At 36.9% G+C, this 25,041-nt stretch overlaps 1 long non-coding RNA gene across 1 annotated transcript; it reads left to right on the top strand.

Moving 5' to 3' along the window:
• The first annotated feature begins 3,884 nt into the window (after positions 1-3,884).
• On the top strand, positions 3,885-7,803 carry LOC140169081 (uncharacterized). Its single transcript, XR_011861345.1, has 3 exons — positions 3,885-3,950; positions 5,089-5,271; positions 7,608-7,803. It is a non-coding gene; the product is annotated as an uncharacterized lncRNA (long non-coding RNA).
• The last annotated feature ends 17,238 nt before the right edge of the window (positions 7,804-25,041 follow it).

Here is a 25,041-nt window from a genome sequence, read left to right as displayed (position 1 = left end):
AGAATGCAAGATTCGCTGACGTAAATTACCGTCAAAACGCGCGTACACCATGCGCTCGTGCAACGTACGCGAAAGCTTCGGAGTTGGTATGGCCGGTTTTGCACCTTGAAGGGCTATTTCATTATAAATGACACGTTCACAAAAATGGCTTTTATCATATCTGGTTGATATAATTAGGGTGATAATGCAGTGTTATTAACTTAATTCTAAGTATGCCACAAACTACAAGCTACATGAGCATTTTTACAGAATTCTGTCTATTTTTGTATAAAAAATTGCCAAAAGGTACATTTTAACCCAATTTTGGAGTCCCATTTCATTTTGCCCATGTATTCTGAATTAATTCTTTGAAAAATTAGGTACATTCTATGGCAATGTGCTTGTTGCAATGAAAATATGATATGTGTGGAACATCATGCAAGTTGAATGGTGAAAATTGGTGCAAAAATGTTAAAATTCCGTAGATTCTTGCAAAATTGGCATTTTGCGTTAAATAAAAAATGAGTGTCCTCTCCAATTCATGCCTCCATTTTTGTTAACATTAAAGAGGAAATATAAACCCTTACCCTACCTGTATAATCTGTGTTATATTACCAATTGATGGGACAGGGCACTGATTGAGGAATTCATTTATTTTACATACAGTAGACCACTTGTTCTTGATACCACAGTTCCGCGTTAAAAATTTGTCCTCTCCAGAACTGAAGTTAATTACTAATTGTTGAAATAAGAAGGATTATATCATAGAATGTGAAATTTGTAGAGGAAGAGTGGTCTTCCTTCTACCAAGGTGGCACATGATTTGGTATTTGTTGCATTTTTGCAAGCCTGTATCCACGATTCTGTTTGCAATTTAACAAATGTCCTCTCCAGCACAATTATGTCATTTCCATGAATTGGTAAACAAACTAAAAAATAAAAATTTCAAAGATCCAAACCCACAAGAAATTTTTGCATTTTATTGCAAATTATGCTTACAAACCACTTTAGTGTTCAAATTATTGTCCAGTTGTTGAGAACACATATGATATTATTCTGCATTGAACTTCGGTTAGCTAAAATTGCAATATTCCTAATTTAACCAGAATATTAACCCTGTTTGTAGTGGATTTTAAATGCTGGGGATCTTTTATGCAATAATATTATTGATGCAATAATATTGATGCAGCTATTTCTAAAGTTAAAGTATGCTTTATTATGTGTTAAAAAATGTGTCCTATCCAGAACAAATGACACAGGAGGGTCTTTTATTTTAGGTTTTCCATGACTAGTACAACAGATTGACGCAGAATACTCACTTATGCATCAGTGTAGCTATTGGGCAGGACAAAATGACTATTTCATGAATTTTTCATGTGAAGATAAAGTTTATCCTTAAAATATGTAGTAATTTTGCACCATTTATCTGGATTAGTATCAATTTACTAATTGTTTTATATTGAAACTGGCATATTTAAGACACTGAAGTGTAAAGGAACATACAACAATTATTACAGACTAAATATGAATAAGTATGAACCCAATGTTGGTTACATATACTCTTTCAAAGTTGTGTATTAAATTGTTTAAAAAATGTCCCCTCCAGACGGCAGCTATACACAGCAAAAATTCAATTTAATTTTTTTAATGGTTCCTGAGGGTTTGACGCTCTAATATTTTGAGAATTATTGACACACCATCTGAACTTTGAAATGATAATGAATTTGCATGAAATAAATGAGTTTGAATTTTGACCCCTTTTGGGACTCAATGTTGTCATTTATAATGAAATAGCCCCCTTTTTATGTAAAAAAAATAGCTATAAAAATGTGAATTTTGGAAAAAATAAATAAAGCTTGTTTGACGGAATAAAAGGTATTTTAAATAACCTTGTTGAGAAAGTTTAATTTAATAAAATTAGCAATTTTAACCTCATATACGCTCGTAGATAGGTCGGGTGGTCTAAAAGTCGGGTACAGTAAAAGTAAAAGTAAAAGTGAAAGTAAAAGATCAGTAAAAAAGTTTACTGTATAATTAAAGCCGTGTTGTGCTGATGTGATCTCAGTCCCCACATAATATAGGCATAGGCCTACTGTGCAAAGGTGGGTGACTGACCCCTTATGAATTGTTATTACAATTTTGTTTTGTGCTATAATATTATATAGGTATTCGAATCAAATGTGTTGGTAAGGCGAAGACACAGTGGAAAGAGCATGAAAGCAGCAGATATCATAATAGAATGCACAACCACTTTGATAGTAATTGGGTAACATACTCTTCTGTCGAAAAATATTTTGAAGAAAACATACTATTGGCTGGGCAAGGTAAGGGTCTTCATAATTCAATGCGTCTTTATTATGCATGCAGCGTCTAGATCCTATAACTCTCTGGTTCCATATATCGCTGGCGTAGTGCACGATGGAATACGTGGCGTGTCATGTCAAAAGGAGACACTTTTGGGCAGGTTATCAATTTTAAAGTTTTTACATTTAGAGATATTTTACTTTACAACGCCGTTTTTTCCCAATGAAATCGGACATTCCTAAGTGAAGATATTGAGTGTGTTCAAGTTATGATACTATACAATTGGAAATTGAGATATCGGCCTTTAAAAATATTATTGACAATGTTGAGAGTAGGAATTACCTTGAAAAAGTCTAACAATAAAAACAAGATGCCAGTTATATTCCGATCTGAAACTATTAGACAATATTTTAAACATTAATAACATCACAAATTCGCAACAAACCCAAATTGTGAAAAAATCACCGCCAGATTTTTGGCTACTTTTCCATTTACGATCCTGCCCAAAAGTGTCTCCTTTTGACATGACACGTCAAGTCAACTGACTCACGATTTCTTTGTTTTCAAAGAAAGCCTATAGCATATCAAAATTCGGAACAGGTGTATGAGCCCAGGCTTGAACCGGGGCTTGAACCAGTATCCAATGGTTGCTTAACGTACACTACGGCAGCGAAATGACACCCCCTGTACAGCATCATCATCCATATCTTTGTGTCAAAATTACCATGATAGTAGGACGAATCCACTAGTTCTTCAACAGCCACGCATGGCGATTTTGTTTAAAATAGGCCGAGCGACTCAGGCTAAGCACACCACTTGTTGCGATAAAAAGATTTTTTCCTTTCCCATTACGAATGCGGCGTTGCCATTCATCAGCTGAAATGACTCATTTTTACGATCTGTGCATGCTAATTACCGTCTTCAACGTTACCAACTAAAGAAAATTCGATTTATTTTTTCGTCAGGTTTTTATTTTCAATATTTTCAATAGGCTACGCATGCTGAGTTTTCAATACGCAGACTGCAGCTTATTCTAGTGTTATTAGTGCTCGATGAGCCTATCATTATATTCAACTGGAACTGCAAGTCTTACAAAAAAATAAAATAAGATATCAGGATAGGCCTATATTCAAGGATTTGAGATATAAATTATAATCATATCAAAATAATACACACCATCAGATCACCACATGTATTCTATAACTTTCATTATAACTAAGAATAAAATCAATTCATATCAATATGCGACTATGTGTTTGAATTCGCCGGCAGATCCGCCATGAGCTGTTGTGGCGTGTGGTGGTGAACTCAACGGAATGTAATCGTAAGTGCCCGCTGGTTCGAACGGTTCTGGTTTTATTCTCTCCTTCATTATAGTATTGCCAGTTTGCCTGAGCTTAACTTCATTATTTTTATTTTATTAATCAATAGGTAAAAATGACACTAATGGAACGAAATTTCATCTGCCGGTTGGCCAGCACATGTTTCCCTTCAAATTCAAATTGCCCGCCACATCTTTGCCCCACCCATTTGAGGGAAAGTACGGTTATGTAAGATATAAGGTGAAAGCTGTTATTGACATACCTTGGCGATTCAACCACAAAACACAACAGTTGTTCAATATACAGGGAGCATCGATGGATCTGAATACCGTGGATCTGTCAAAGGTAAATTCATACAGACGAATCCAACGAGGCAAGTCATGGTTAGAATTCAGTCCGGCCATTACTGGGTCCCCGCCGTTTTCACGGGCCAAAGACAAGACACGAATGTGGCTTTTCATGCCCATGGACCCAATGTTGTTTTGCCTCATGCGTCAGACGGTTGGGTGACTTGCCAAGGGGAAAAGATGGACGATAACAATAAAATAGCAGAAAGTAAACACAAAAATGACAGACGCCAAAAGAGGAAAGGAATATGGGAAATATAAACATGTGTAATGGGTAGCCCTATACTTACACCATATCGCCAGAAGTAATGAGGTTGGCTATGCCCTGGGTAGTCTGAAGTCGTGTTAACACGGTCGGACATAAGTCACTTATTACTGGTAATAAGTCACTTATTACCGGCGCTTATTATCGGTAATAAGTCACTCATAACCGGTAATAAATCACTCATTGCCGGTAATAAGTCACCTATTTCCGGCACTTATTACCGGTAATAAGTCACTATTACCGGTAATAAGTCACTTAATATATCCGACCGTGTGAACACGGCTATAGACTCGAGTTAAGCCTATTACAAACACCTTCATCCGTGAAGTTGATCACCTTCATTTCGCTATAATGAGAAGAAAAGTAGAAACAAACTAAGGCATCACGTCCAGTTGGGTCCTATAGAGCTATCGGCTTACCAATATAGGACTGATGACACTCTCCATGGTATGATAGAAAGAGCCATCGGTACATATCGATGTACCGATAACGCCTAGATGTGACCTGCTACCACGAAATGAGCGTAAAGTCACAAGTTAAATTGGAGTTTTGAGACATTCCAACTGATTAGCCTGGCTGTTGAGTTGATTTTCTTTGTTTGAAAACAGTTATATTTGGCAGTGGTATATCCTTTGTGAATGGGGACATAATATGCTCTACTCTGTATTCAATTATGTTCCAATTCACAAAGGACACACCACTGCCAATATAGGTGTCATCAAACAAAGAACATCAACTCAACAGTTGGAACATCTCGAAACTCCCTGCTGGCGACTTTACGATCATTTCGTGGTAGCAGGTCACATGACCAAACCAAACGTGGTGCCTTAAATATATTTGATAGGGACTCGTAAGTTTTCTTTATTTGTAGCTATGGCGTGAAGCTAATGCTGAGCAGACTGTGTGTTGCCTATGCTGTGCGACTGGGCCAATCAGGGCCACAGCTAAGATAGACAAGAATACCTATGTACCAGGCGAGACCATATGGGTTTCTGGTTCTGTGGACAACAACAGCAGTCAAAAAATAAAGCAAATTTCAATTGAATTAATACAGGTAAGATTTTTATATTTTTATGAACTGTTTAAATGCCGGTTAAAATAAATGACTTTGAGGATTGATTTGTTGATTGGATGATTAATGATTGATTGATTCAGCAAATGAGAGAGTGAGCGAGTACTTGAGTTTTCAGTGGGGGCATGAGTGAGTCGATGGGTTATTAAGTTATTGAGTGAATTATTTCGTGAGTGGGGGAGTGAGTTATTGAGTAAGTGTGGCAGTGAGTGAGTGAGTTATTGAGTAAGTGTGGGCGGGGGTGAGTGAGTGAGTGAGTGAGTGGGGGTGTGAGTGAGTGAGTGGGTGTGTGAGTGAGTGAGTGAGTGAGTGAGTGAGTGAGTGAGTGAGTGAGTGAGTGAGTGAGTGAGTGAGTGAGTGAGTGAGCGAGCGAGCGAGAGAGAGGAGAGAGAGAGAGCAAAAATAGATGGAGGGGGAGATTATGGAGACGGGAGGGGAGTGGTGGAAACGCTGAAACAGGATGGGAGGGGAGGGAGAGATAAAATGGAAATATAAAATTGACAAAGCTAATGTTACTTTAATAATTGAGCCTTTATTAAATAATTTAGGCCTAGTTTCATAAGAATATTTAATCGATTCATTATAGCGAACTTGAAAATACTATGATAAGGATATTAGCGCTGGCTCCCGACATAATCCCTGTTAAGAATATAATCGTCTGGCGAGTCCATTTATGTCTGTTGAAACGAAGCGCCTAACGTATTTTGTCTTGAAGTGTGACCAATAACCCACTTTACCAAACAAAAGGGAGCAGTCGCTATTATTTTGATCGCTTATTGATACATATGTCCCGAGTTTATGCGACAAGGCGCTATTGGTGCAGTACGAGGGCTGGTCAATAAGTTCCCGCAACTATGGTGTATCTCCGCTCATGCATGACTTGGATGGCTGTTACTTACGCTAAATTCAAGTTTGTACTTTTGTCTTTCAAAACGAATATGTATTAGCGATGCTGAATGCTTGATTACGTAATGACATTAGCATAAACACAATAGGGTATGGGCACTGTCTGATTTATGGTGAAAAGTAGTCAAGAAAATCTCGCGCCAAATTGAGGCATTGTTACATAATTCCAAATATCTCGAGAATAAAAGTATAGAATCTGGCACGGTTTTTGCAGCTTTATAGACAGATAACAAAGGCATGATGCTGGACTCTTTTTAGACATATACCATTTTTATTAAAGAAAAGAAATCGTGTTGAATATCTCCAATTTTGAGTAGGCTTTATCACCCATTGTTCTTTACATAATAAGAGATAGAAAGATTAATCGATGACAAAATTTAACCAATGGTACCTGGTTTGATTGGGTATCTACTGATAATAAAAAAGGGAGGTCCCAGTGGTGAAACCATAAACATTTCTATCTTAATGAACCCTTAATTTCAAAAGTCTTGTTTTTGTAATTAAAGTAGCACACCATAGAGAGGCTCTGGATTGAATAAGAAATTTGAATTTCGAAAGGTGTGTCTAATTTTAGCATAAGACTTGGTATATAGCAATTCACTCACACAGCTACTGTTCCGCAAACCTTGTATTAGTCATATTTTTAGCGCGTTTTTGATGAATTTTACTTTTTCATACATTTTGGTACTTTCAATCATGCATACCATCAACACATGCGCATATTTCTATTTTTGTTGCAACAAATTCTATTGTCCTGACTATGATCTCTAATACCATACCAATAACCATATTTGGTTTTGTTTTATTTTGGAGATAATTTGGATTCTTTCTTCTGCCGTGTGGGCTCTTTTTCGCGATTTTCACACCATTTTTTTTTTTTTTTTTAGGCCTATTTCTGATGAAGTTCAAAGACGGTCCCTTTCCTCATCTGTTGACGGATACATTTCTTCTTTCACAATTATCAATTGAATATACTCAGATTAACTCATATCAAACATAAGGCTTGTAAACTGCTTGGGTCCTAACTTCTGCTTCTTTTTGTTACACGTTCCTCAAAGCCAATTCAAATTTCTCGCCAATGTTGACAATTGTCAGTGTACATATAGCAATGACTTTATGCAAATGAGATTACATAATTAAAGGTACTCTGATACTAATTGTTGTGCGTTTTGAAAAACAAAGGTACAAACTTTATTGATCGTAAGTAACAGTCATCTAAGTCATACATGAGCGGAGATAAATAATGGTTGCGGGATATTATTGACCAACCCTCGTAACTAATCAGACATTCGCGTTGAAGTAAAATTGAGCAATGAATCTGTTAGATATATGTAAAGTTGCCGTTAAAGCTGAAGTAAGTTTTCACAAACTCTATAATATCTAATTCTAAACGTTTTTAATTTCCACTACAGAGGAAGGTTCTGTAGACTACTGTTTCATGCAATCATTGCCTTAGCTTGCAGCAGTGATGGACTAACTTATTTATCGGAGGCTTTACTCAAGTACACCGGTTTAGCAGTGGCCAAAGAAGGCTGATTACGCCAATAGGCAATACACCATTTAAATTAGAATAGAAATAGAAATAAGCATTCGTAAAGGGCATCTATCTAGAAATAAGTTTAACCCAAGGTGCTGTTAAACATTAAAAAAAAAACAATGAAATATAATACAAAGAACATAATATCCCAGCAAACACAGAACAATTGATAGAAAACGTAAAATTGTTGGGTTATATAAAGTGTATATAAAGAGTATACAACGTTTTAATAACATTCAAGACATTTGTAAAAACTTACTGCAAAACATTCTACCATAATTTTAGTTAATTGTTGACAAAACATATGTGACGTGGTATATCAAAAAAGAGACACTTTTGGGCAGGTTATCAATTTTGAGTGTTATGGTATTATAATTTGGAAATTTAGATATCGGCCTTTAAAAATATTATTGACAATGTTGAAAGTAGGAATGACCAAGCTAAAAAAATACAAGATGTTAGTTATATTCCAGTCTGAAGCTATCAGACAATAGTTTAAACATTATTAACATCACAAATTTGCAAAAAACGCTAATTGTAAAAAAAAATCCTGCCCAGAAGTGTCTCCTTTCTATGTACCACGTCACATATTTTAAAATCACATTTCAAACACATTAAAAACATTTCTGTAGTGTTTTTTTTTCATATCAAAACCAAAACCAAAAACGCGTTAACCAAAACATTTATTGTATTTGCGGGGATATAACTTTGTTTTTGAATAGTAATGTACATGTACATGTATATGAACAATTAACACAAAAACAAGATTATCAATAAACAGTATAAATTAAATCAATAATGAAGATAATTATTCTTGGGTCTTTTTTTTTTTAATGTTGTAACGCGAGGACCAGAAGGTAAAGATCGAGTTCCATAGCTAAGGTGCAGCAGAAGAGAAAGCGTGGTCACCAACTGATGCTGTAACGCGAACGCGTAATAGAAAGAAGTAGTTTGTCTTAGGATCTGAGATTACGACCCGGGCTATAATGGAGTGAGAAGAAGTTAAATAGGGTGGTGTCAGACTTTTGCAGGTTAGCAATAACGTTTTGTATTTCATCCTTCGTGTACTGGAATCCAATTTAAATATTTGAGTTAAATTGAAACAAGATCGAATTTGCGAGTTTTAGTGTGTGTACGTGCAGTAGAGTTTCGAACCAGTTTGAAGTTTTTAGAGAAGAGTATTCTGATTTTCCGTGTAATAAACAATTTCCGTTGTCCAATCTTGACGTAAATAAGGCATGCTGTATTCAAAGATTTACATTGGCTTCTAGTACGCAAAAGGATGGAATTCAGCACGTTATTGATAACCTGCAAAAGTATTTATATCATGGCACTACCCTACACAACATGAGTGGTGCTTCAGCTTTGTCATGGTTTAAACTTGTTACATTTTGAAGCAAAAATCAACATGCGTACGGAAGAATATTTGACCTTTTAAAATTCACACTACCACTGTGGAAGATTTAGTTAAAGTCTGTCACAGAGGGCGTATCAATTTTGAATAGAAATAATCAGCGTGTTTATACATGTAGTGAATATACTGAGTTGTGAGCCCGGGGGACATTCCCAATCACTTTGGAGCTGACGCGTATGTTGAGCTGTTAAGACCCCCTTTTTCAGCGTCGCTCTTACCCAAAGACCCCATATTTTTTATTTACGGACACATGTTCTGTCACCCGAAGACCCCCTATTTTTCCGTTTGATCTGTCACCCAAAGACCCATATTTTTCAATTTGAACAGCAACTTTCATTTATCACTGATTTTGTTACCTATTTTTGAAAAAGAAAAACGAAATTTGAAGCCTTTTTGAACTAAAAATTATATTTTCCAGGTTTTTTGGCTCTCACCCAAAGGTTCCATTTGACAAAAAGGTCACATTCTCACCCAATGCTCCCTTATTTTTCATTTTGCTCTCACCGAATGCCAAAAATCATGCTCTCACCCTATGACCCCATATTTTTTACATTTTGCTCTCACTGAATGCCCCTTACTTCGAAAGTGCCAGCCCTACACCAATTTCCATTTCATATTGAAGTGCCCCCCCGGTTGTGAGTACATCGTGAATATTCCCTGTATGCACACCGAAACCCTTGCTCTTTATACGCCGTAGAAGTGACGTCATAATCGGATTAACTACCATAGCAATAGATGAATACAATTTTTGAATAGACCGCCCTGCACTACAATCAGATTGCACTAATCACCTGTGTAGTCAGCAAACATAGATTGAATACAATTCCGCTCTATTCAAAGATACTTATCTTACAGGTGCGAGTGATCAGCCTTTCTTTGACATCTATGGTTCAATGCATCGGTACCGCGTGAACGTTGTAGTGCAGGGCGGTATAGTCAAAATTGTATTCATCTATTGCTATGGTAGTTAATCCGATTAACTACGTCACTTCTACAACGTATAGTGAGACATAGTTTACCGCACAAATCATGTACCAATTAACATTACCGTACATTTGCAATGACCCTGAGGTCACACGGGGAATGTGTAAATAATGTGGCGCGAGCTATAAAACAGCCCGTTTAACAGTGCGAACATGTAGCTTCTGTTTTGATAACTCTTGGGATGAGAAGCGTTCTGAATGTTCTGCGCGCATCCAACACATCAGGAAGAAGCTACTTCCGGTACAACATCACACAATTTATCCTCGTGTGTTTATAGTGGAAATATCTCGCGCCAATATTCATCGGTTGAGAAGGATATCGATGTACGGTACATACAAATACGGCTAGTGTTTATAGTGACCAAGTGACCAAGCCATTTTGGATTTTGGCCTCTAGCGAAAAATGCCGGGATTTTCGCGAGGGACATGGTGGCTATTTTTTTCTAAATGGTCCATAGAAGTCGAATCAATCGTCAAACCTTACTAGCCAGAGAGTGGTCACCAAAGTGAACTTTTTCCCCTAACTACTAGCATCCTCTTTTTATGACATTTGTCAGTAGATATCCACGAAAAAAGCTTATTCCCAAAATTTCAGTTGTTTCCGATTTTGCGTTTGCGAGTTATGAATGATTATGTGTATTACACTGCTCCATAGACAATGTGTTGTAATTTCGTTCTGGTGCACCAGAACGAAATTCAAATTTCACGATATCTTTGCTAAACGAAATAATCTGCAAGCAATTTTTTGTATATAAACATTATGTAGTCATAGGTTTCCAGTGATATAAAAATCTCAACTTTTTTTGAGAAAAGTGGGGGAGAGGCTGTGGATCACGAAATGCCCTTTTAACTGTGACCAATTACATTTGAAAAAAACATCCACCTCTCGTGGAAGATATTTCCAAAACCTTCCACAGGAGGAGTGTGGATTTCAACTAGAATAGCGCAATTTGATTTTAGATGCTGAATTCGACTCAGTTGTTTCTTAAACAGTAATTTTATACCATGACCCTCATAACGATCTGTAAAATGTTCCTAGTGGACAGGGACGTAGCCAGCTTTCTTGATCGGGATAGGGGAGAGACAAAATAAAAACTTCGGGGCGAAGACGAAAAAAAAAGTCCCAGTTGCATTAATTTGAACCGATATTACCAGTGGATACTGGACTGGTTGTTTTTTAAAGAGACTGTATATGTTAAGTCTTCGAGCTTTATTGGGACAATGTTCGCGCATAAAAATGGCATTTTACACTATTTTGGCCTTTGATCTGGGTGAATTTTGGTGAAACGGGCTCCTTGTCCTTTTTGTTTTCTTTACCTTCCCGATTTTCTCTTTCATTTTTTTGTCGGGGGGGGTACTCTGCTCCTAACCCTCTCCCCCAATCAGGAGATTACACTTCCGAACATGTCAAATTATTCTCTTGGTCCCATTGATTACAACAATGTAAAGTTTGTGCAGTGGTGAGTGCTTTATTCAGCGTATGTGGTAAAATCATATCCGATGAAGATATTGAGTCCGCGTTTTTGACAGTCATTGTGTACTTTAAATTTGCAAAGGGTAAAATGGTAATAACAACGCAAAGAAAACGTTCAACATCTGTATGTCATTTACATGACAAGATGACTTTCTATGTATGTAAAAATTGACATTATCATCAAATCGGATAGCTGTACTTTAAATTTGCAATGAATAACTATCATTAGTGGCTATATGCCTACGAATAAAATTTGTACCGTAATAACTATGAAAGGAGCGTGCAACATCTGCATTTAAATACATCATTTAAATGATGGGTGGATTTCAAAGAGTATGTGTTACACAAGTTATTTCTGTATTTGGTGGATTTACACTACTGCCCTCAGTCGTCAACGTTCAGGTTAACTGACAATGTATCATAACCACTACTCTCTGTTCAGTTATTGTTTTTTGAAGATATTTGAAAAAAATTAAGAATTGTGGTCAAAGTCATCAAAGAAAAGTGTTAGCGCAGCCTTAGACCCAACGTGATTTATACTTTTCAAATTCCAAAGTTCAATTTTCTTTTTAATTTTGGTCTTTTCCCGCGATATATTTTTTATAAAAAGCTGTAGAACGTCGGGTACCACAAACTTTTTCTTTTTTGAATCAATTCATTTACTGCAATGGGGACGAATGTCATAATAATTAGATGCGCTGAGATAATATTTATTCGACCATCCGCACAAGGAAGAATTGTCAGGCAAAATAACCATTATATTTGCCAGTAAATCGTGTTAAACCATGCTGTTGAAACATTACATGATTATAATGAAGATGAAGATGAACTAAGGTTTTCAGAACACATAGTCCGTTCAGCACAAAGTTATTTAGAAATTGTTATGCAGTATATTTGTCGCGCAAATATGGCACTATTCAAAAGGCAAATTCTTTAAATTGCAGATACGACATACTGGGCTTGCGCAGTATAGGTGATCAGCAAATACGTCGTTATGTGATACAGACATTTCAAGGTTTTGTCAATGCAAATAATTAAATTAATATCTTACTAATTAGGCCACTTTGAGACATGGGTTTTGATGAATGTATAGAGAAGAACATAACAAACCTAATTAACATACCAATTTTCTCAAAAATGTTAAAAATGCCGATTAAGTCACTATGTGATACGGCCGACGAATCGACGATATATAGAAGATGTAGTGCTTGGTCTACTGGGTTCTTTTTAATAACATAAGAACTCTGATCCCATGGTGCTTTGGCTGATGACAAATCTACTTGAAAGTAACCCTGGTGCACTCCGAACGTTATTCAGTCGATGGGTATTGTTATACAAGACCCACTCAGTCACTGAAAGGAAGTCTCCGACAGTCACAACATTATGCCTTATATGTTTAATAGGAAAATTATCATCTGGCACGAATCACATGGTTTTATTTTAAACAAACTCATATTGACCAAAACAAACAAACAAACAAACAAATAAAAAACAGCCGTGTTTCAACACGCGATATTCAAAATCCCAGGCTCAAAGACTAGCAAAGCTGCCTTAGACACAAATTGGCAAATCTAACCGGCTTTCATAGTACCCTGATTCAGTCATGTGTATTTCTAAAAAAGTCCCAAAAGACACCAAATTGTCTCAAGTAATCGTATAGGTTTTTACCGGAAGCCATCACCATTGCACTTTTGGCGCATTGATTTGGTGTAATACGCCCGTATGCTAAGTAAAGACTTCTTCTAAGTCTACAGCGTTATAATAATGAGACCATCTTAATTAAATAGTTCGTATCAAAGTCATTCCTAAGTTTGCAGATGGTTTATAATTCAATTCTTCTGTCTAATCTGGAATTTTGTAATGTTGTTTAGGGAAATTGCAGTTCTGAAGCAAAACGTCTGCAAATATTATCCAAAACAGGGCTGCACATGTAATTTGTAATGCTAAATGGGACACATCTTTAAACACTTTAGAATGTTCTTGCAATCTCATTGGTTCTTACCCGTGTGATATGACACGATATCACACACTTTAGCGCGTGCGTGTCGACGCGATACTCGTACGCGATATTTGAACCAATCAGAGGTGCATAGCAACAACAGGACTGATCGATTCTAAGGTAATTCCATGTAAAATGTAGGATTTAACTTGATTTATTTGAATTGAAGTGTTTAAGAATGAAAATAAAGGTATTGTTTTTAGCCACTGTCGTGCATCTCTCGTCTTATATAACACGCGACATCATTATTTTTGGCGTAAAACAACTCGGCTTCGCCTCGTTTACTTAAATATATGAGACGATAGATACACTCCAGCGGCTAAAAACAATACCTTTATTCTCTAAATATTGTTCTTGATCAACTTGGTTAGAAACAAGTTTCTAATAGGCAGCAATATTCTGTTTTAATATATAAAATTTTGTCACCTCCTTATTATTTAACTCATATATTATTGTCAATTCCAGAGAATCATTACAACTCATTACAATTCGCAAGATGCTGGGAACTACCAAATCTCAACAGTTTAAAAAAGTTGCTAGCCTTAACAAAATGCTTTATAACAAAACATTAACAAAACAGTCAAAGTACTTTAACAAAACATATGTCACGATTCCTGCATACTTTGGATTTCTATAACATAGCCTATGCCAATTAACGAGATTCATATTGATCGATCATTCCATACGTATTGGTTTTATGTTTTTCATTTATGTCAAAAACATGTGAACCAAACATATGTCATAATTTCTGCATATTTTGGATTTCTATAGCATAGCTTATGCCAAGTAACTCAATTGAATCTCTCTAACCATATCAACCTCTCATCGCACTTTTTCGTTTTATGCTCCTCATATCTGCATTTTTGCACAAGCACACGAATATTCCTCGTAATCTCGAGAGTGGAGCTACGGAATATTCTGTTATCTAATCTCCGGTATAAAACTGAAAAAAAAAAACCAGTTATATCCAAGGAGGATAGATAGAAAGGAGAAGAAATTGATTACGTAATGCTTTGTTCCTTTGATGCCGATTAGAGATTGCGACAGGCTATTCATAAAAAGTGGTACCATTGTTTCAAACAAAGGGCAGTGAAGGGGTTCCGCCATTAAATTGGTCACTGATCCGGCATCATATTAACGCTTTACCCAACAGGCGAGTATAAATAAGTGACCACAATACAATCATGTGTAAGGGCAGTCATGTGTACCATTGTACTCACGTATCCCAAATGTGCGCTTGTGCGGGTCTGAAGTCTATAATGGAGGGTTTAGTTGTCGATATAATCTTTTTTATCACCCACCTGACTTTAGACGCTTCATTTAAATAAATTGAATGCCCCTGCTGATCGACTACACATCAGAATGTATTAGCTGCCAGGTTCACATTTCTATAGTATTCTATAATGGTAATCGCTGCGTATACATGTAAGTATAATTATAGGCCTATAAAGGTTTTTTTTTACAAATGTCCATTTATCTTTTATTTTAAGAAGGAGATTGGCATAGAAATAGCGGCGGTGGAAGGAGGTGGGGAGATTCTCCACTGTGAGAAGTCTTGAGAGGGGATATGAGGGAGGAAAAGGGGAGGAGGGATATGGAGAATAGGGGGGCCTACAGGAAGGGAGAAAGAGGACAAATGAAGAGAAAGAAATAATGAGAAGTAAATACAATAATAGAATGATAAGGACATATTTATATTGGAATGACAGAGAAGGATAACGAGGGAGTGATAAAGTTAGTGTAGGCCTAGGAAAGAATAAATACAGAGAAAGAAAAGAAAGGAAAATAAATGTAATAATAATTATTATAAAACACATAACAGCACTAAGCAGCCATTCGATGACATCAATGCCGTTGTGCGTTACGTAATTAATGAGCCCAGTCAGATGTATTTCGCACCTGCCAAGCACAAGTCACCCAATTTCGAAAAACTGGACGTTGAATGTACACATGAATATTGATTGGCAACATTTTCCAATATGTCAGCGCTCTAATCGGAAACAATAGAACAATAGACCCTGCAGAGCGTTGGTTATATCCACCCGGAATATCCATTGTAATTTATTTTGTATTATGTTCTTTATATTGTTATATGAATATAGTTTTGTTATTTTGCTCTGAGATTACTGGTTTTCTTTTCTTTGTGTTGGTTTATGCGCTCTTGATATAAAAGTATTTTTAAAGCGGTGAACGTATTTTTACGATTTACAATTTTAAGCGCTTGTCAAACTAAATTCAGTGTCCAAAGTCATTAAATGTTAATTTAAGTTCATGGCAATTATATTTGCTGGACTCGTGGGTAACAGTTGATACGTGGGTAACGTCAAATTTGATTTTATGGAATTTTATGGGTAAAACGTATTTGCATAAAATAATCACTTGGACCTCAGAATTATAGAACGAAACTTCGTTTCATGATATAGTCATTTATGGCATATTCACTTAAAATTTTTCAGAACGATCATTTTATTTTTGATACGCGGGTAACAAAATTATTAGCCAAATTGACTTAATGGTCTCTAGAGTCCACAAACTTTGGTGGAATTCAATCGTTTACATATGATGAGAGATCATGCAAACGTCTTTCTAACGGTAATAATTTCATTTTGATTGAAGGACATTCAATGACATATATGGTGCTTTATTTTTGAATTCGTGGGTAACGCCAATTCATTTAAGCTATCATAACTTGTCCCCTGGTATGACTTGCTAGTAAAGGCCTATATGCACAAAAAGAGCACATTGGACGTGACATGATATGCTCCATCAATAACGTGATTTCCTTTATTAATGACATTTTAAAGTGGAAAGTTAACATAGAGAGAATTTTGTCCGCTTTCGCTGGAATTGACCATATATACTTTTGTATGTCCTGTGCAGGGCCCGATTTACCATAGGGCCAGATGGGCCCGGGCCCAGTGCCCCCAAATGTTTGGGGCCCCCAAAATTGCCCTGTGCAGTGTGAATCTTCCATTTTAGCCGAAAACACCATGTTTTGGGCCAAAATGGCGCGCACTGGCCTGTTATATAGCAACATCAGCTTCAATTCGGGCTAAAATAGTCTAAAATTGACATTGTTTCGCGCGCTTCGCGCAAAAATGTCCTAGAAAAATATAAAAACGGCGTCCACTTGAGTGCACGTGCACCTTCCTCACGGTGTGTTTGGGGCCTCCAAAATTTGGCCTGGCCCAGGGCCCCAAAAAAGGTAAATCGGGCTCTGGTTAAGTTATGTTGTAAAGAGGGCTGAAACAACAACACTTTTGTAAAACGTATATAACTCATTAACAACAATAAATTCAGCAAGTTTTAAAAGTATTTGTATGATTTGTAGAATGAACTTTGTAAAACACCAAAGTGTTATTTTCAATAATATATTGATTCAGATAATGAAAGTCGATTTTTTGGCTGATTCGACCAACAACACCAACAACACCTCGTATACCCTTAGGGCGAGTTTCCCGATAGGAGTCTTAATAAGCCTTAGTCTTAAGGTGGCCTTGAGGCTACTAAGCCTATCCCGCTCTCGAAGCCCGAGTCTTAACTCTAGCCGGATTTCTTCAACGCAAATTCAACCTTTGTCTTAGTGGCCTTGCAGGCTTAACGCTTGACAACCTCGTCCTTTTCTACCAGCGACTTAATTGTATAGGCTGTTGGAGTAGATGTGCATAAGCTGTGGTCCTCACGGTTTACCGTACTAACAAGGTTGCCGTCTCATTATCGCAATGTTCCCGGCGCAAAGATCAGCCTAGACCCGCGGTCTTGTGCTTGGGCTTATACCAGAGGCGGATTTAAGGGAGCAGGCCCTGTCAGCAGAGATGCCCGGGGGCCTGCAGAGAGGCGGTTCCAGGGCTTCAAGTTCCAGTTGAAAAATTGGAAAACGGCTCAAAATTTTCAGGGTATTTGATTACTTTTCCAGCCTTTTCCCTACATAAACAGAAAGTACGTCAGCAAGTAAAATTTCAGTGAAAATAATAATCGTGATAACGTATTGTCAATTTGATATCCATCATTTTAAAACACATTCACAAATTCGTAACGACCATCTCCTGGTATGTTGCAACACAAAGTTTTAACAACATTAAAATGCGTTTACAAAAGAAACTTCGCAGTCAGGAATTGTTCGATCACTCAGAAACTCACTTGTAACCGAATCATTAGAAAGTTAAATGTTTCGTTATCAATTCATAAATATCATTATGATAATTTTCGATTGCACGTGCAAGCATTACAATGAAATAAAACTTCCTATATATAAGCTTTCACATTTTTATGGTTACATTTTTGATATTACACTTTTAATTACTTCATTGATTTTTTTATCATAAACGTTAATGGATTACATAAATAAAGGTGATTTAAGGCGCTTAAAATGCAAAAACATGATCTTTTTGAATTGTGTGAGAGAAGAAGCTTCCTGTATGTTCCGGCGGCAGGCTGTTCCAGATGGACGGTCCAGCAGCTGTAAATGACTTATCACCACAGGTTAACTTGCACATGGGAATGTTTAGGAGAGCCCTGTCCATGGCAGATCTTGTAACAGGGCCACTGGAAGGTGTTGGCTTAGGACTAATTGAATCGATGAGGTATCGTGGAGCAGAGTCATCATTAGTTGATCATCATCAATTATGCTAGAAAGTTAAATGTTTCGTTATCAATTCATAAATATCATTATGATAATTTTCGATTGCACGTGCAAGCATTACAATGAAATAAAACTTCCTATATAAGCTTTCACATTTTTTATGGTTACATTTTTTGATATTAAACTTTTAATTACTTCATTGATTTTTTTGTTAATGGATTCATAAATAAAGGTGATTTAAGGCGCTTATGCAAAAACATGATCTTTTTGTAAATGACTTATCACCACAGGTTAACTTGCACATGGGAATGTTTAGGAGAGCCCTGTCCATGGCAGATCTTGTAACAGGGCCACTGGAAGGTGTTGGCTTAAGACTAATTGAATCGATGAGGTATCGTGGAGCAGAGTCAGTCAGGCACTTATAAATCAAAAGACAGAGTTTGAATTGGATGCGGTTGCTAATCGGAAGCCAATGAAAATTGTTCATAAGAGGTTTTGGATCAGTACGTCTAGGAACGGAGAAAATTAGCTTGGATGTTTTGTGTTGAAGGGATTGAAGGCGGCGAAGATCTTGAGACTTGAGTCCGTAGAGAAGGCTGTTACCATAGTCCAAACGCGAAAGTATAAGGGCCCGGACAACATGATGTTTAGTGTCCGTATCCAAATGATGCTGTATTCTTCTGATGTTGCGAAGCTGGAGGTTGACAGAGGAAACGATGGAGTTCACTTGTTTTGTCATAGACATATGGCTGTCAAAAATCTCCCCGAGGTTACGAACATAAGGGAAATTTTACCGTTTCGTTATCGCATCATAAAATATTATTTTATTATGTATGAAGATAGAACTTCAAAATTAACGATTGCAATTATTACCATGATTACCATGAAAATAAAAAAAATTTAAAAAAATTACTCACGTTTTATATTTTTATGGTTATATTGACACCGGGTATAAATGTTCTGCTGCTTTTCGTCTTGTATAACGCTTGAAATTGAAATGTTCCCAGAATGCCAAGCATTGACATTTCTATACATTGTATTTGGGGCCGGGATTTGGGAATTATGCAGTTATTTGGATTCATGTTATTTAGATAATAATAATAATAAAACATAATTATGAGCAATTATACAAAACATACGAACTATATACACGTCTAGTGCCCGGGGGGGGTTCCTGGTTGAAGGTATACGGGGAATGTGCCACGGTTTTGGGGTACCTTTTCAGCGATTTTGGTATATCGATGGGTGGGTTTTCAGTGGATACCAATGCGCCCAATTGGGCGCATTTGGGCAAAAATGCCATTAAAGCGCCCAATTATGGCAAATTTGGGTGCTTTTTGGGTGCTTTTTCTTGAAAATTGGTATACTGATGGGTAGCAAAACAGCAAAAAGTAGGTACCGTATTGTTTGTAATAAACGCCCTGGGGCGTTGCATTTTCCAAATGGGGGCGTTTATTGGAAGTGAATTGTCAGTGAAAAAAGCTTTAAAATCGGGTTCAATTTCCCGATGGTGCTCCTGTTAAAAGGAGGGATTTACGACCATACAAGATGGCGGCGCCAACTGAAAATTACAATTTCGTGGGAAATACAACAAAATTACACCTGTAAGTGCATGGGATTAGTGAAATGTTACCATAATTAGGCAATGAATGGATGGGAGTTGAGTCAAATAGGCTTTTTTTTCCATGCAATTTAGCGATCGTGACTCTGATGCAAGTTTTAAGCTTACCTACACGATGTGGCATGGAAATGTTTGCATTTTTGTCAATTTTTCACACAAAAATTGGAGGGGGGGGCGTTTATTAGAGGGGGAGCGTTTATTACAAACAATACGGTATAGAGAAAGTCAGCATCCGAAAGTCTGCGTGGCACACCCCCGTACAAAATTTTTCGAAGAACCCCCCCCCCCCCCCCGGGGTCTAGTGTTGCCCGCAAATCTCAGTTTTGTGCATGGAAAATGACCAAACCAAATGTTATGATCATGATGATGAAAGAAGAGTGTCGTATATTCGTAACTCCAAAAAATCCGACAAATATGCAGCTTCATTCATATCTTGTAAAGAGAGCATGGCTGCAGAGGATGTTTAAATCCCGGGGTTTAAATACTTGTTAGCAATTATAAAGGCGTAACCAGGTGATGACAAAGAGAGTGTCACCATGGTCACCGAGGAAAAGCTTATTTCGGGTAAAATATATACATTTAAAATTAACCATGCATCAAACATGGCTCAAAATGAGAAGGTAAAATTTTGATCTTTTATATTGAAGATATGGATTTTTTCCCCAAAAGACCTATTTTTTTGGTGTTTTTGGGGAAAAATCCATATCTTCAATACTAAAGGTCAAAATTTTCAATTGATCGTCGGATTTTCATCCCACCTACATACACTTTAAGTATAAATCATCAGATTTATAAAGTTTACTTCAAGTACTGTTAAATATCAAAAATATCAATTTTTAATGATTTGCCATAAAATGTGTATTACATTGCGAATTTCAAAAATCAAAATTATTTGATATCAGAAGGACATTATTCGTATTCAGAATACAATCGCTAGGTCTGATGCGCTCTAATGTCCCACAATAAATACTGTCCAAACGTCCATACCCCTTCCCTTAAGTGTCAAAATGCACGGATAGCACTAGATATATGTACAGCTAATATTTAGCAGAACAATGTTGATGTATTTTACACATTTTGTGGTTGGTGTTATAAACAAACGTAGGGGCCGAAGGCCAAACTGGCAAGGGGCCCTGTCAGCAACTGCTGACTTGTTGGCAGCTTAAGTCCGCCACTGGCTCCGCTTCGTACCGTACACAACTTGATGCAAGAATATTGTGTCTGTTTTGTGTCTTTTATGTATTATTTTATTTCCATTTGACTTTGTATGAGTCCAACTTGTATGTATGATGGGCCTATGTCTTTTTTTTTTATTCGTTTTTTTTATTTGCATCCCAAAAAGGGTAAAACTATAAGTCTAATGGGAAGGAATCCGTGATTCCCCTAAAAAGTAAAGCAAAAATTATTTCACACTTCAAACAAATCATTCGAATGTTTGTCAAAAGTAAAACATAATTTAAGGAACATAACCAAACATTATTTGACAACCAACGTGCTATCTACTGCTGATATTTTCAGTAGTCTTCTCAGATCTCACATGAAGTTATCTGTTGGTACAATTTTTTTTTTAATTATATTCGTTGCTAAAAAAAATCATCATTCAAAACGAGTAGGCCTTTATAGCAACAGCTATTTAAAAAAAATTAAACTCAAATGAACACTAAAAAAAATGCTGAAATGTTCAACTAAATCGAACAATTACTCACAGTGGCGTAACTATACATTTTCATTTGGGGTGGGGGGGCAAGCGGGGGTAAACATAATAAATGAGGGGCAGGCATCATTCATGCTGTTCGGGTTTGTGTAAGGGGCCGCGAGTGGAGTGGGGTGGGTCTGAGGACTTATGGGATCTGCTTGTAATGTGTCCCCGGAACATTGGCGTAGATTTCTTTTTGACATGGGGTGTTGGATTGGTACAAATGCCATATTTAAGCATGGCAGCAGCGTTGTTTTGGGTGAAGATTTCTCGGAACTAGCAAAAGACCGTAAAGCTGGTGACATTATTAGGCCAATGGTACAAAAGTGGAATAAGTGCAATTTATTTAACCTTAAAAATTGAGTTTTTATGGTTAAAATGTCCAAATATGAGGTTAATTAATAACTCTCAGAAGTAGGCCTAATTTACCTTTTTCATTGAGGGGGAGGGCAAGCAGGGGCACCCCCCCCCCCCCCAGTTACACCACTGCTTACTCATGTTAATTGAAAGACCGTCAAAAATATGAAAGAAAAACTTTGCGTTACAATTTAAACAATTTGTAAATTGAAATAGACCAAGGCTTACGACCTAAGACCTGCTCTGAGGCAGGGCTAAGAAAAAGCAGCTGTAAGCCTGGCTCTAACAAGCTTGCGTAGACTACGGCTACAGAAGACTGATTTCGAGAAATGCAAATTTTACCGAAGCCTGAGGCTAATCCTACAAGCCTGGCCCACAGGTTAACGAAGCCTCGAGGCTATGGTAGCCGTGCTTCCGGGAACGTGTTTTCAGTTAAGCCTGGTCTTACGACCTCTTAAGCCTTGAGGCTAGACTAGCCAAGTTAAGCCACCCGTCGAGAAATTCGCCCTTAAAGGCGTACATCGGTGGGTCTCTATGCTTTTACTGGGCGTCTCCATTCTTTCGATGGAGATGGTTGTGTTTTTTGTTTAATTATTTGACATGTTGTTACTTATTTATGAGAATAGTATTTTCTTTGCGTGTATTTTTTATTATAAATTATATTTAATTGCATTGTTTATGTTGAGGGGCATGTGAGGCCCACGGATTGGCACTTGGACGGAGATGGTTGTGTTTTTACTGTTTTTGCCCATATTGTTTTGTACTGTACAGCTGGCCTGCATTGTTTTTTTTAATCTATTTAATTTTAAAGTTAAATTCATATTTTGTATATTGATAACTTTGTAGTTTTTATAAATGCTGTTTTATGTATTCAGCGCCTAGAGGCCGCTTGGTGCAATAGTGCGCTCTTAATAAATGTCTTATTATTATTATTATTATTATTATTATTATTATTATTATTGAATGAAAACAATTAGTTTTATATATCTCATATATAACTCCTTCTCTCCCACTTAATTACCAGAAAGACAAAGTAAATTAAAGGTAAAATTTAAAGTACAGCGTTCCGATTCGATTAGAATGTCAGTATTTTTTGATATCTTATGATGCTGTTTCATTTATCTTAGAACTGTCAACTGTTAATTGGCAAGCAATTTCATCTATTAGTAACTTGAATGATGCTTGGATTAAATTTACGGACATGTTTTTATCAAAGTTGCTCCGATCAAGGAGATCCGCTAGAAACAAAGATAAGAGTAAACAGGACACACGGCACAAAATGGGCGATTTTTTTTTGTTGGGCGATAACGTGTTGGTAAAATAACATTCAACAAAAATATACAATTATGACATCGATCATTGCCCAACGTTGCATGAAATTATTAAAATGTTGCGTGATATGGAAACAAACCCAAATTGATATTAGAAGTAAAAACGTGTTTCACAGTGGCCCATAGAACGGTATGTGGTAAACCTCAATTGGGGATGAGCCTATCAACTTTTCGTTCATAACATCTAAACGGAATATAATTTAGGCGTAAAACTTGACTGGGATGATGAGGAAATATGAGCTTTTTTCTGACACAAAAATCGCAATTTTAATAGGAAAAAGTGAGGGGGGGTAAGGCTGCGTAAGGATATCTTTATCCTTCTGTGTGTATCTTCTTGCGAGACTAGCTTGATATGCTAAGGTCACTTATACATGTATATCTTTAAGCAGTAGCAACTCTGATAAAAGTTAGAGATAATGGTTGCAATTATGATGTGATTTGGCACAATGGCAATGCATTATGGGACGGTATAATGTTCTGATGTAGACTGTGATTGAAGACCGAATTAAAAGGACTAGCTTGCGTATGACGTCCTGTCAACCAGACTAGAAAAGCCGTGCTGCGCAGGTCAGCAACCAATCATGCCACGCCTTTGCCCTGACGTTAGACGCAAACCGATCTTTTTAATTCGTTCTTCAATTATATCCACTGTCGGTGATTCTGATAAACATTAGAAAACGTACCATAGGGCCTATATATAGTTGCTTGTTTGTGACAGAAGTATGATAATCTGCATCAGCTCATGCCTGTCTAGTTACACTGATCTCTCAAGTTTTAGATTGAAATCCCATATTTAGATTATTCAATTTCTTGCAACGGCATAGCAGGCACCACTGCGAATAATATTCCTGCAGAGTATTTGGAGCTTTTTTTTGAGCTGTCAAACAGAATCATGATGACTCGTCTTTATATGGTACTTGTTTTCCTGATGCTGTTCGCATTGGCAATCAGCGCCGTAATTCAATCTGAAGAATTGCAATAAAAAGATGCAGAATACAGGGTGGGTATGCATACTATGCATTGCATATTGCATAATCATATGAGTAGATAGGGCGGGGGGCAGTGGCGTAGCCAAGGGGAAGGGGCAGCTTCCTTCTGTGAGAAGTCTTACCTCCCGTGGGATGTTGGCCGCCCTAATATTTAAAAATTTCAACCATTTGTTGTACTTTTTAGCCCATTTTTGATCATTTTCGTCAATGTTTGCCCCTTGAAATTTGCTTTCCTTATGCCCACCCTCTGAAAAATCCTGGCCACGCCACTGGGGTGGAGACGGTTTTAGCAAGCTCATCCAGAGTGCTGTGCTTGGGTGGATGATTTAATTATTTTGATGATTTCTATGCCTTTTGATCGAATCATTAACAAAAATTGAAATTGGAATGAATTCATAACAATTTAATCGATTTGTTACTAATGCTAAATAGCTTTGTTGGTATTATAACGAGTTTAATGCTGAATATGCTTATAACACATTCTTAAGGCTAAGAGTTATTGCTTATATATTGAAAGATGGTAATGGCAATTAAATACATTTAGTGGGCAGGTGAATCTCAAAGTTCGTGTCTCTTTGTCCCATTATCTGTTTATAGATAATAATGTTTGAACATTTGAATGTATGAGTAATTTTAGGATTCCAATTGCTTAAGCAGTTAACGGGACTTCTAAGGTCAAGGTCGTACTTTGAGTAACAGGAACTCAATATTGCGCGTTTGCTCATTCCGTTTTGTTAATTAGAAAATAAACGATAGGAATTTTTGTTTTTTCCATCCTCTACCGTGCTATAGACGACTATCTTCAACCGTGTGATAGATTTTGAGTAAAGGATGCCGACGCAGCCGGTATCCACTACGACAAA

This window comes from Amphiura filiformis, chromosome 14 (assembly GCF_039555335.1).
Source record: "Amphiura filiformis chromosome 14, Afil_fr2py, whole genome shotgun sequence".
Taxonomy (NCBI): domain Eukaryota; kingdom Metazoa; phylum Echinodermata; class Ophiuroidea; order Amphilepidida; family Amphiuridae; genus Amphiura; species Amphiura filiformis.
Note: the sequence above shows the minus strand (reverse complement) of the source record. Positions and strands in the feature narration are given on the sequence as shown.